We start from the raw sequence: 14,160 nt of genomic DNA on the forward strand, positions 1-14,160 counted from the left end.
AGCTCAGTGGATGAGGCAGTATTTGTGGAGGGGAATGACGGTTGACATTTTGGGTCAAGATCCTTCATCTGGCCTGCAACTGAAACATCCACTGCCCATTTTCCTCAACAAATGATGCCTGGCTTGCTGAGTTCCTCCAGCATCTCGTTTTTGTTCCATATTCCAGCATAGGCAGTCATTTTGTTAACAGAGAAAAGAAATAGGATGAGTGAGGGAGACAGACAGAGAGGGGAATAGAGGAAAACATACAAAGAAAAGGAGAAAAGAATAGCAGTTAAGTAACCTCAGGAAAGCACCTGCTATGAAGATGCTGATCAAAGTAATGTTGTTGTACATAAAGATGACAAACGGTTTGTTGACAGGCGAATTCCCATGACGTGACAGTGACCAGATTATCTGCTATAGTTTATTTATTGAGGGTGAGGTCCCAGTTTAACATTTCATTCAGAAGCATACTCCTCTGGCAGTCAAGCATTTCATTCAGTAAAACATCAACTCTGATTTTTGTCTGAGCAAGACAAAAACCCGCAATTCCAACTCCAGCAGCAACACCCAGAAGCCACTCACCTCCATCATCTACAACCAAAGGCCCATTGAAGAGTTGATCAACCAGCCAGAATTTTCATAAGCCCCCCAACTTCCTCTGAGCTAAGGAAGCTTAGAGGAAGGGAGGGTAGAAGGTTACCTCCCTTGGGTGTTTTGCAAAGATACCAGGATGACAGCCTGTAAGTCAAATATGCGCCACCATCTGTATTCAGACCTTGACCTCTCTTTGAAGGAGGTGAGCTGTTTTAACCTGGAGAAACCACATCCAGGAACTGGAATCTGCCAGACATTTCAGCAGGGGGAAGGAGAGAATGGGGGAAAAGTTGAGTACCTGTGCAGTGTGGACCATGGGAGAGATGAGGTGGAATGGTGTTGGAAAATTGGCAGAAGGTCCTTTCATGTTGTGTATGGAAGATGCAACAAGAAGAAGGGTATCTTACTTATTTTTATGCAGTAAATTAAGGAGTGAAGAGGAGCGTGAATGGGGTTTGGGATGTTGAAAGTGTACTGAGATTTGGAGGGTCAGAAATAATGTACAAAGCATTTCTACCAGCTGCTAATGCTGATCAGATTTTCAAAATCAAATGCCAAACCTGCAGGGAATGTGAATGTCCATTAAGCCGGATAAGAACTGGGAGCAAATTGCAGAAATAAACAGCATCAGATGCACGAGCAGTATGCAGCTTTGCCTGTAAAATCCAGAGTTTGGGGGCACAAAAAGAGCATTTTAAATGGGCAGTTAGTCACAAAGCACGCTGAACAGGCCACTGCACCAATGACTAATTTTTGATGTAATAAGTATCACTTTTATGAATACTTAGCTGCTTGAAGCAGAAAGTATGAGACCTGCAGAACACTATAAAGACTTTGACTCTCGTACTGTTGGACCAGAAGCCTGTGGCACCCCCAACTGTTTGTGGTGTGCCATAGCAGCCCCTTGCCATCACCAGCACCATGGGTGTGTGGATTTTCAGAGAAATACTCACTTGCTGTCTGTCATAACAGTAGGAATGTTAAAATTTCAAACAGAGCAGCAAAACAAAAGGTTCTGGCCGATTCAAATTCCTCAATGTCACCTCAACTGTCAACAAGAAATGTAAATTACTCTCTAATTTATTTTGTTCAAGCAACTGACTGCAAAAGTGACAAAAAACATGAAGAAATGAATTCAGGCAACAAATTCCGATGTCAGCCAGCAAATATGAACGTGACCTTTGATCATCAAGTTGCAAAATGAAGTCAAGTAGAGCCAGATTTTCAAATATCTTTCACAGCTTTTAAGTGTTTACATATTACGATGTTCTAAACAGAGTGAGGTGCAAATGTTGCATTGAAAGTTTGAGCATTCCTGTGACTAACTTCAAAGACCACACCAGGATGAGCAAATGTACTGTTAATTAATGTCAAATACTGGATCCAGACGTGTGACTTCGGCTACGTCTACACTAGGTTGGATAAATTGGTAACCTAAGCTTTTTCTCTTCATTTTTACCCTCCTCCACACTAAAATGGCATTTTTGTCCCCCGAAACGAGAGCTTTTCAGATACGTTTTCCAAGGTGGGCATTTTTGAAAACGCTGCTCGGGCAGATCAGTGTGGACAGGGTAACCGGAGACTTCTGACAACGCTGTCAGACGGCAGCGCGCTATTTCATTGTTTTCTTGAACGCAACCTAACAATTTCAGAACAGACAGCAACGAGACTGAAGCCAGAAGAGTTAGAAATGTATTCACCAAATACTTTGACCCATAACTTACTGAATAAATAAGTATATTCATTTTTCCCTGTTTTCTCTCTTCTTATGAAGGTGGTTTACCTATTTATGCAAGTACTTCTCTGACAATAGATGTGTAACAGCCTAAATTGTATGGAAATACAAGATAACACCGATGCAGACACGTTTTACACATTTAACAAGGTGCTTAGTCAGTTTTTCAATGTTCGTCGTCAGCCGGGTCATACAGTCCGTGAACTCTCTGTCAGTTGCCTCCATAAGCTTCAGTATTTGTTTTATTTAACTTTTAAATCTTCCTGCTGCCTGTCATTTAAGTTTTTCTAGTCTGTAACTGAACAAACACGTACTGTCTTTCACAGTGAGATTCGACACCAAACATGTCGCTTGTTTTCAGTAGATGTGTCCTGCGCATGCGTAATAGGAGGAGATTTGCTGAAATATCCGTTTCAATGTGGACAGAGATATTTTTTAAAAAGTCTAGTGTGGACGCCTATCGTTTTTACACGAAACCGGTGTTTTCAAAATTATCCGGTCTAGTGTGGATATAGCCTTGGGTGCCCAACTCATCTGCCTAGTCTGGGGCCCTAACATGCAGCCAGAATGATACAATGCTTCAGTGAAGTTAAATGTCTCAAGATATTCTGCTGAAAGAAACTAAGGTGTAAGCAAATAGTCATTGATTGGCTGTGGAAGAGATGTGGGGGGAATCCAAAGCCTTTGAGTTCCTTTGAGTCTTCTGAAGGAAGAATGAGGAGCTATGATATATTTGGAAAAACGATGTTGGCTTTGGCACATGGATATTATTCCTCCTCTGTTAGTGAAGAAGATAATGTGCTTAGAGTCATACCGCACAGATACAGTCCCTTAGGCCCTCAATGATGATCAATCATTTATTTAATCTAATTAACCTGCCAACCTGCATGTCTTTGGGATGTGGAGTATTGATGGGAATTCTCTGCCTTCATAGGGAGAATGTGCAAACTCCACACAGCACAAAATTCAGGACTGAATCAGGTCACTGGAGTTGTGAGACACCAGCTCTACTAGCTGTGCTACTGTGCTGTCCCCTTTATTCTCTCCCATCACCCAATTCACCCATGCCATGAATATTGTGCTTTCAGTATAGTGGGTGGGTTGCTCAGTTTTGCATTTTACCCGTAAGACTGAAGAAAAGACTCTCCCAGTTTCAGCAACATTATGCATTGCTGCTTTGATGTTTCAGAGAACTCCAGTTCCAGAGGTATTCAGAGGTAGATGCTGAGGATAACTCTTGGAATTCCTTCAGTGAGTTTATCTTTAAAAGCCTCCCAGTAACACTACATTCTCATGTTTCTGTTGGTCCACTATCATGAATTAATCTTGTAAACCCAGAGCATATAGGTAAAGGTTTACCTTTAGCAACCCCTGTAGGTTGCTCACCTTCCTTCTCTCCAAAGTCTTTCTAACATCCTTAAAGCACAGGTCACCTTACCTGCCTAGAATTGAATTGACTTTATTACTTACATCCTTCATACACATGAGGAGCAAAAATCTTCACGTTACGTCTCTAAGTGTGCAATGTGCAATTTACAGTAATTTGTAATAAATAGTATGTACAACAGGACAGTCAATATAACATAGAAATACAGTTGTGTCAGCATGTATTAATCAGTCTGATGGCCTGGTGGAAGAAATTGTACCAGAGCCTGTTGGTCCTAGCTTTTATGCTGCGGTATCATTTCCCGGATGGTAGCAGCTGGTGCCATTTGTGGTTGGGGTGACGCGGATCCCCAAAGATCCTTCGGACCTTTTTCACCCACCTGGATCATGGATCATGGGAAGCTCATATCTACAGATGTGCTGGGTTGTCCGCACCACTCTCTGCAGAGAGCTGCGGTTGAGGGAAGTACAGTTCCTGTACCAGGTGGTGATGCAGCCAGTCAGGATGCTCTCAATTGTGCCCTTGTAGATGGCTGCAAGTCTAACAACACCCATACAACTCAGCTTGCTTAGGGCAAGGGAACATGCTTTATTGGTAACCTATCCACCTCCTTTCATCCAAAATATTTCTTCATTCCATCACTATATGGCTGCTTTGCATATGATCTACAAACGCTTGTCTACTCCACAGCATCAGGAAGAGGGAGGAGGAAGTGCATAGGCTCCTTCATTCACTATCAGTGCTGAGGCTGAGAGGTTCAAGGTCCGTGGAGTTGTCATCACCATTGTCCACTCCTGTTCATCCACATTGACAGTATGGCCAAGAAACCTCACCAGTGCCTCTACTTCCTTTGGAGACGAAAGAAATTTGGCATGTCCCTGTCGACCCTCGCTGATTTTAATCGATGACCCATAGAGAGTGTCCCATCTGGATGCACCGTGGTCTGGTACGGCACTGCTCTGCCCGTGACGTCAAGAAGCTGCAGAGGGTGTGGACACAGCTCAGTGCACCATCGAGACCAGACTCCCCTCCATGGACTCTGCCTATCCTTGATTCCTCAATAAAGAATCCAGCATATTCAAAGCCTCCAACCACTCCACATATTCTCTTTTGCCCCCTCTTCCATTGGGTAGATGATAGAAAATTCTGAAAGCAAGTATTACTAGGCTAAAGGAGAGCTTCTGTCCTGCCATTATAAGACTACTAAATGTCTCCCAATGTCACGAAATGAACTCTTACCTCATAAGCTACCTCTTTATGATATTGCACCTTATTATCAAACTGCAATGCATTTGCACTTTATTCTGCATCCTTTTATTGTTTCTACCTTGCCTGTGTATTGATTTGAACTGTATGAAGAGTATTGAAGACAAGCTCTTCACTGTACATGACAATGATGAACCCATGACGACTGCTCGGCAGGAACAGCACCACCTGCAGGTTAAAATTTCAGCATCAAAGGTAGTTCCTGCTCCCTCTCTCAATGAAATATGAGTGGAGAAATGAAAGACTTTCCTGAGACTTTCATTACCTACCAATTTTAGTTTAATATTAAAGGCCGAGATTAGCCTAAGCATCAGTCTTCTCTCTAAATTCTGCCATGTCAGACTTCCCTTTAAATGCTGAAGGTTTTCCAAAATATTTCTCTTTTTGTTTTGGAGGCCAAGGATACTGGTGACTGGTGGGGAAGCAATGCTTTGAGGGAGGAAGAGTTGGGTGTAAAAATCTGGGTGAAAAATTCTAACTTCTAAAAAAATAAATTCCTGAATACACTTGGGACACTTTGGGCTTGCGTAGAAGGGCAATGCTAATAAACTCTGAAGCAGAGTTTAAACTTTACTTTTCAATATGCATCCTCAGTATATAAATCAACCTCTTAAACTCATGGGATTCAGTTATAAATCTGGAACAAGCTGCACAATATAAACAGCACAGTCACTCCCGTAATAAACTGGTTGTAAATATTGCACTGAAGAAAAAGCAAACCTGAAAGACAGGATAAGTATCTGCAGTTAGTTTGCTTCTGTCATTGGCCTGTGGAAGGCAGTCTGTGGGCACAGAATGGCTCTGGGTAGCAATTCAGTGACCTCATTTTTCTGACACTGTAGAAACAGGAAATGGCCCTTACATTCAAAGATTGAAGCCTGATGATTGGAGGCGTATCATATCCTTATGGATACCTACCTGATGAATCAATAGTTTCTGGGCCTCCTGCCTCATTGTCAATAAATATCATACAAGTAGGAAGAACTATGAGAGAGCCAGTGAAGCAATTACACTCAGTAGTAACTGTTATAAAGACTGTGGAGCCAGAAATAGCACTCATTCTTTGCTCTCTCATTAAATAATTTAAAAAATAATATGTTACCAAGTCTTACCTGTTAGTGATTATTGATTGGACTATACACGTACCTAGATAAATTCAGCACTGCAGGTCTATTCATAAAGGACAGCAAACCACTGTCAGGTCCGTACATTATTATATGCAAGAGAACCAGCACCCTGTTTTGGATGTTCACCCAAATACCTGAAAAATGATCTGATAAAATTTTAGATTCGCAGCTTATTTAGACGTCTTTGGAAATAAGTGTTCATGGTCCACATGCTTCACTTTCCTGTCTGATCAGATTCCTTCTTTTTCACCTTTTCCACCTATCACCTCCCAGTTTCTCTCTTCTTCACCCCTCCTGCACCCACCTACCTTCCCCCTCATTTGACTTCAACCATCAGCTCCTAGCCGGTACTTTTTCCTCTTTTCCCACCTTCTTATTCTGGATTCTTTCCTCTTCCTTCCCAGTGCTTGGCCCAATTTATTCCTTTCGATAGATGCTGCCCGATCTACTGAGATCCTCCAGAATTTTGTATGCATTACCCTGGATTTCCAGCATCTGCATTTTGTTAGGGAATGGGAAGGTGGAATAGGGAAAGGCTCCCTTTCAGTCAGGAGAGGCAAGTTTGGAGAAAGGTAAAAAACCTCAGTGTTTTAATATGAACAAAGTCACTGGAGAGACACTGAAGTTAGTGGATACAGAAGTGTTTTATTCAACAAAATGAGACACTCTCAGAGGAAGAGACCTGTTCGACCCAATATTACATGACACTTTATATGCTAAATATCAAGGACAATTCTATAGTTACAATGTATCTACAGTGCTTCCTTTGCATTACATATTATTTTCACACCTCCTTCTTCACACCCACACTCCAGACACCCAAAATAAATGTTAATAAGCACTGCCAGGTTTTCAATGAAGTGGTATCCACAGCTCCAAGAAGCTACTGTCCAGGCCTGCATTTAAATTTAATTTAAAATCCACATTCAGGTTGAAAGCTTGGTTTGCTATATACTCTAACTCCAGAATATGTCCTAACAATCAGGTATAAATTATGCTGAATTTATCCTATTCTCCAAAGTTAAGAGCAGTAATATAACAGCAGGTACTACTATGCTGCAGACAGTGACCCAACAATAACTTCACTGACCTTTACAGAAAAGTTTGTTTTTGAATTAACAGGCAAGAAAACTGTCTTCAAACTGATACTAGAGTATTGCTCATCTCCTGTCTATTCTTACCAATATTCAATTTTGCAAGCCTCGTAGCCTTATGTTCCTCAATTCGTCAATGCATCATGAGGTTTCCTTTGGGCCTCATGGTTCAACTCATATCATGTTCTCTTGCCCACCTGTTTACATGCAGCTTTCATAAGTCTAGCATCCATTAGATGGACAGAAAGAATGGTCACAGAGACACAGAAGGCAGCTGATGCTGGAATATGGAGCAAAAAAAAACCAAACTGCTGGGTGAACTAAGCAGGTGAAAGAGTGACCGATGTTTTGGATCAGTACCCTGCATCAGGACTGAGAGTGGAGTGGGAAGAAAGATGGTATAAGGAGGTGAAAAGGAGGGGTATGGTTGGGGGGGGGGGCAATTAGGAAGACTGGCACTGGTAGATGGTAGCTGAAAACAGAGTGAAGGGACAAAAGATTTAGGCAGGTATAGCCAGGTGGGGAGATGGTAGAGGGAATGTAGACACAAAAGCTGGAAGGGAATCAGACAAGGGAGAAATGTCTGATGGAGATGGAGCAAAGTGTCAGGTATTAAGTGGAAACCGATAAAGAAAAAAATAGGCAGATATCTTGTGTAAGAAGAGAAGCGGAGACAGAGACATAGGGCAGAAGTTGATAACACTGGACAACATTTTTTCAAACACGTTGCTTTCTCAGAATACTTTTGTTTACGATAGACCACTTGAAACTGAACACAAACATAACTTCAGACTACTTGTACGATGTAGAGATTTGAAAGAAACAAGAGATTAACTTCTATTGAATATAATGCATTTAATTGCATAGTGGTGTTGAAGGCTTGCAAAAGTTCAACTAAGCTAAAAATGTCTTGTTGATGATTTTCATTTGAACCCTGTGTCTAAGGCTTTTTGCCGAAGTGTTCAACAATAATCAGTCAGCATTGGTAGATACCAGTTGCCCTGATACAGTTTCTCCATGATCACAATGTCTTGCTAAAACCTTTCACCATTTTTGTCACCAACAGTGTAAAGATTTGCAGGAAAGAAGTCTAAATGGGAATGCAGAAAATGATTCTTTAGTGACATGCTGCACTTCATGGTTTTGTATGCTGGAACTATGTTGTCAAACAGCTGCAGGTAGTTTGGTGCTCTGTAGTTGCCAAGAAAATATTCAACAATATCCCTGAATGCCTTCCATGAAATTTTTTCCAGACCTGCTAGAAGTTCTTCGAATTGCTTGCCGTTGATGACCTGTTAGATTTGTGCCTTTGTTTAATCTTGGCATCAGTTATTCTGACTTGACTGATGAATTGAAATAACAAATGTATTTGATTTTTAAAAAAAGGTGCGTGATAGGGAAATTTCATGGTGAGTTTCATGATCTGCAGCCCAAAATCCGTAAGATAGACCCAAAAGTATTCAGGAAGTTAAATCTTTGTTGTCCAGTGTAAGTAGAACCAGAAAAGGGAAAGATGGAAGGGATGGGAAGGTAGGCCAATGGTGAAGAAATTCAGGTCGATGGGTGATGGGAAGATGGAACCAGGTGTGTGGGGGTGATGAACCTAAGCAGATCAAGTAGTGTCTTTGGAAGTGCAAGAGTGCAGGGAGGGGGGAATGCAAAAGGTGAACACAGGGAGAGGGGAACTGTACAGGTTGGCTGGAAGTGAAAAGGATCACAGTGAGTGTACTCTAGTCGGTCAGACATACACAACTGCATCTTCACTATTCCAAGTAGCTCTTACGGTTTCTATTGATTCCATGCTTCTATTCAGCTTGCACAGATTTGGACTCGCTGATAAATAGCTGGTCACACTAATCAGGTTAGGAGTTACTGTTATAGAGTCATACAGCATGGAAACAGACTTTTCAGCCCAAATGGTCCACGCCAACAAATGTTCCCATCTAGGCTAGCCTCATTCGCCTCCATTTGGCTTGTAACCTTTTCTATCCACGTACCATCCAAGAACCTTTTAAATGTTGCTCATGTACTGTACTTGCCTCTGGCATCTCATTTTATATACAACCACTCCCTGTTGGATAATGTTGTCTCTTGGGTTCCTATTAAATCTTTCTCCTCTCACCTTAAACCTATGTTCCTTTGTTCTCAATTTCCCAGTCCTGGGAATAACACAGCATGCATTGACCCTATCCTTGCCGGTCATAATTTTATAAACCTCCACAAGATCACCCAATGCTCCATTATCTCATGCTCCAATGAAAAAGTCCCAAAGTTCTAACCTATCCAACATTGCTTGATAATTTGGACCCAGAGTTCCATTCTAGTGATTTTCGGTTTGTGGGACAAACATTCTCAATGTGAGTTACTGCATGTCAGATCTATATCATCAGCTAGTTGTATTAACCTTCTTAGACTAAGCTATGTGAAAGGCAGTTCTCTGTCTCTCACCACCAAAGACACATTGCAATTTATGCCCTAGCCATAAACACAGAAGAAAAGAATCCAGATCTAGAAACCAGGGAATTAAGCACAGAGATGGCTTTGAAATTGTACTTAAGATATAATAACATTATCATAGCTTTCTATATGTTTTACGATTACTACCAAAACAGGTGAACTGAATCTGCTTATATCATTTCCAGGACATGCCCGTAGTAAATTGTTGTACGTGAAGCAGTTGACATTGTTTGACTTCCCTTTGATGCATGGGAAAATTGCCATAACTCTTGCTTCACAACAGACCAGCCTCTGGGTACTGTAAGTGCTTGTATTCCATCTCACCTCCTTTCAAGGAGAACAAATCTTCACACAGAGTCAAAACCTTTCAGAACATTTACGAGGTTGTCCTCTGGGTTCAGGAAGCAACTTGTGCAGTGCAAGCTTAGTCTGCCTCTCTTTCGTCCAGCACAAAATGCAGTTAACATAAACCATCAAAGAAGCCAAAGCATTTCCTGGAAGATCACAACATACAGCTGTTCAACATGGCAGAAATTTACATGACTATACAGATAAAGACATTATTGTATCAAGTTGTTTTTACCTATCTTCTAGGGAATATCATAATGTCTCATAAGAGAAGATATGATATCTTTGCCACTCAAAGACTTTTTTTAACACAATTAATCAAACATGCTCAGTTCCAAAGTAAATATTATTGGAATTGTAATGATTTTTCCAGCAAAATAGCCCCATAAATACTAATGGATAATTAGTATCAATGTACTAAAAGTGAATAATGACCACTGTGGCCACACAGGTGCTTGTTGTAGGGTTCAGTTACTAAATGCAGGTAGAGGTATCCTGACGTTGTTTTGGCATACACGCTAAAGATGCTGTACGTTGATCACCTAGTCAAACAGCACAGAAGCAGAATTCTCACCTTCGTCTCACTGAGTCTACACCAACCGTCAGGCAGCAGTTTACAAAAATCCCATTTTATTCTCTTCATTTGTCCCATTAACTCCTCCATCTCCTACCACTCACTCACGTGTCTGGAAAATTTAACGTGGCCAGTTAGCCCACTAGCTTTTGGATACGGGATATGGGAGAAATCTGAGGAACCCAGAGGAAACAAACATGGTTATCAGGAGAACCTTCAAAGTCCACACAGACAGCAGGGAAAGTCAAGGTTGAACCAATGTTGCAGGAATTAAGAGGCAGTAGTTCTTAGTATATCAAAGTGTTAGCATGGTGGCAAAACTATGTGAAAATCAATTAAATCACATGGATAGAATTTTCAAGTTTTGGACTCCTTTGAAAGATTCACAGCCAATGAATTTAGGCACCATTACATTGTTGATGGTAAGCTTGTGGTGAACATCATGGCGTTCACAGCTAGATCACAGAGCAGCCATGCACGCATGACAAAATACATACTTTATAGGGGTTGATCAATCAGTATTGGGCAGAATATCAACTGTTCTCTCATGTTTTCCTTCAAACGGTGCCATGATATGTTTAGCAGCACAAGAACTGTAGTTGGATTTCAATGTAACATCTTCCCAGAATGATGGCAGATTCGACAATAGAATCTTCAGCAGCATCCATGGAAAGGAATAAAGTTGATGTTTCAGGCTGTGAATTTCAGATCTCTTTATTAAAATTAAGAGTAGTTAATTTTGATAGTGATCACATATTTAATACACTTAGAGCATCCATTACGTTAATCACTGATAGCATTGCTGATCTTCAGACTACTTCTATGATATTCATTCTCCAACTGACAAAAGACAAAGCAACAAAAGCAAAAACTTGAATATGTTGGAAATCTGAAATAAAACAGGAAAGTGCAAGAAATACTCAACTAGCAGGAAGCATTTGAAGAGAGAATTCTCCGGATAACCAGACTGGTTAATACCATGGTTACCAATGGAACCACTGATATTAAGCTATTTAAACGATATTTTCTGGGGTTTTCCCACCTAGACTGACAAATGTAAAAGTCTTAATTTATGGATTCATGAGTAATGTAGGATAGCTTAAGAGCAAAGATTTTTTTTTTAAATAATTTCATTTTAGTTTGATGTTTTTAATTATTTGTACTTTAAATGACTTAAAAATTATTAATAGTTTCCAAATTATTTGAATTATTTGCTTTAATTGCCCATTTCAAACTGTAAGGAAAATATACCAAATCATTTGTTTTGACAAACCAGCAAAACAGGGAAGGGTCTGTATAAGCAAGATTGGCCCCAGTATTTCAGGTTGATAATGAAACATCACTTTTATATACAAAATTAGTTGTTACTCTATCTAGTAGAATCAAACAATGAATTCCCAATCACAAATCCTTCTCTTTAAGTAATTCACTCTGTAAATTTTTACTTACGTTTGTTTTCAATTGTTTCTGTTGAATATCGATATCTGTTAAACAGTTTTTTTCATTTGTTTTGCACTTATATTAATATTTTGGCTTAACGCTGTTTACCCTTAAAGTTGCTCCCTCTCATTTGCCATTTCAGTCACTCTCATTTCTCCAATTCAACCTGATGTCGTTCTACCTGTCAACTATCTGGAATACCATTTCTGTACCATTGCATCTCAAGCTAACTCCAATTAAAAACATCACAATGCAAGTTATATTGCTAGCTGATTGACTACCTCCTTTATGGTTCCATCCCTGTACAATTAATATGAACTGGATATGCAGGTAGCTGGTTTAATGATGGAAAGACTGATATATCAAAATAATTTGGGAGTTTTCATATGGGAGAGAAAGAATAATGTCAGGAAACAAAATTAAATGGTAAGGCTGTATTTTCTGTTCTATCAGATAGCACTTTTAAAAAACATTCAGCCATTAAATGACATGTTAAATACAGGTAGGCTTTAATAGCAGCACAGTCCAATTAACTGGAAATTTTTACCTACCAAATTAAAATGCAACTGTTCAGCAAATAACATTTCAGTGAAAGGTGTCTGGTAAAATATAAATTAATTTGATTTATGTACAAAATGTTCATTTTAGACCTACACTGAGCATTCAACATTTTCCAAACCCTCCAAAGTTAACTTTCTCAAATCACATTCTGGCCTATTTGATTTAAAGCTGCACTGATCTCTTTCCAATCTTCATGAGACAGCATCTCCACAGGAAGGATTTAGTGGAAGCTTCAAGACACCTACAAACCTTCAGACCAATGATACAATGTCAAAAAAATAGTTTAAAATAGTCAAGGTGTGGGAAACATTGACATTTTGTAATTCATGTTAGCCAGGGAAAAGTCAAACCCATCAACTGATTTATTTTTAATCATCTTTGACACTGGCATTTAACAATGTCACACAAATAGGTGCAATGGATGAGTCATACGGGCATTGAAAATTACAGACATTTAAGTGAAGGAGAAACTTTGTCAGTTAATGTGTGCTTTCCTTCATTTTTCAGCCATCTGTTAAAGCCACAATGTTAAACAGGTGGCACATTTAAAATGGTGAAAATTACAGCATGAATTGCAGAATGTCCAAATATTTGTGCAGATTAGAGAGATCATTCACTCTGCAAGCCTTCTAGGGATAACATCTGTCATGTGCCTGACTTCAACATCTCTGAATTTTGTTATTATCAACCCTTCAGAGTTATGTCCTTCAAGCCTGTTATTAAAACATAAAGGTTTGGGTTAGTGCTGACCTCATAAAATAGAATTGGATTCTATTATCAATGCCACCAAAGCTGCTCTGTCCTCTGGGAATACTTCTAAATTAAACCTATCATGAGCATCCTTGAAAATGATTGAATAAAATCCATCTGCAGAATCTACTGACTACCTTAGTGCACATCACTATGGTTTGGGAGTAGGTTGCTGTACTGTGAGGCTACAGTAAATACTGCTAGAAATTGGTTCAGGCTTGAGTTGCTCCAGGGCTTGTGGGCAAATGTGATGCCAAGGCAATACAGAATTGTGCAGCGCAGGGGAACCAGGAAAAGTTCAAACCTGACTATCTTGGTAGCAATACTTTAGAAGTATTGTGATCCAAGGGCTAAGGAGAAGGAAAATCAGACAGCAATTCAGTCTCCATTCTGATCACTACCCTGTAACCTTTACCAGTACGTGTGCACAAATGGATGATTCTTAGAGTTTAGTCTTTGGCATATGAGAGTCGCTAACAAGTCCATCCTTTGGTGGGCATCAGAGTTTAACTGTGATCTTCCCCCTGGTCAAGTAGTCTGCCATCCCATACTACCTAGACTCAAATACGAAGGGTCAACTTCAGGGATTTACTAAAGAATACCCGTAGAATTACACCCCAACTTAATACAGTAACAGAACAGAAAAATGAAAAAGCACTGTGCTGGGCAAGGAATCTATGACTGTAATGCAGCAGCTGATGTTAAATATTTTGGATGGATGCTACAGAGCATCGAGTAATACAGTATGGAAAGAGGCCCTTCAGCCCTAGTCCATGCTAACAATTATGCTCATCTAAGCTAGTCCCATTTTTACTGCATTTGCCCAGATCCCTCTAAACCTT

The sequence above is a fragment of the Hypanus sabinus genome, chromosome 12 (assembly GCF_030144855.1).
Source record: "Hypanus sabinus isolate sHypSab1 chromosome 12, sHypSab1.hap1, whole genome shotgun sequence".
NCBI classification, from domain to species: domain Eukaryota; kingdom Metazoa; phylum Chordata; class Chondrichthyes; order Myliobatiformes; family Dasyatidae; genus Hypanus; species Hypanus sabinus.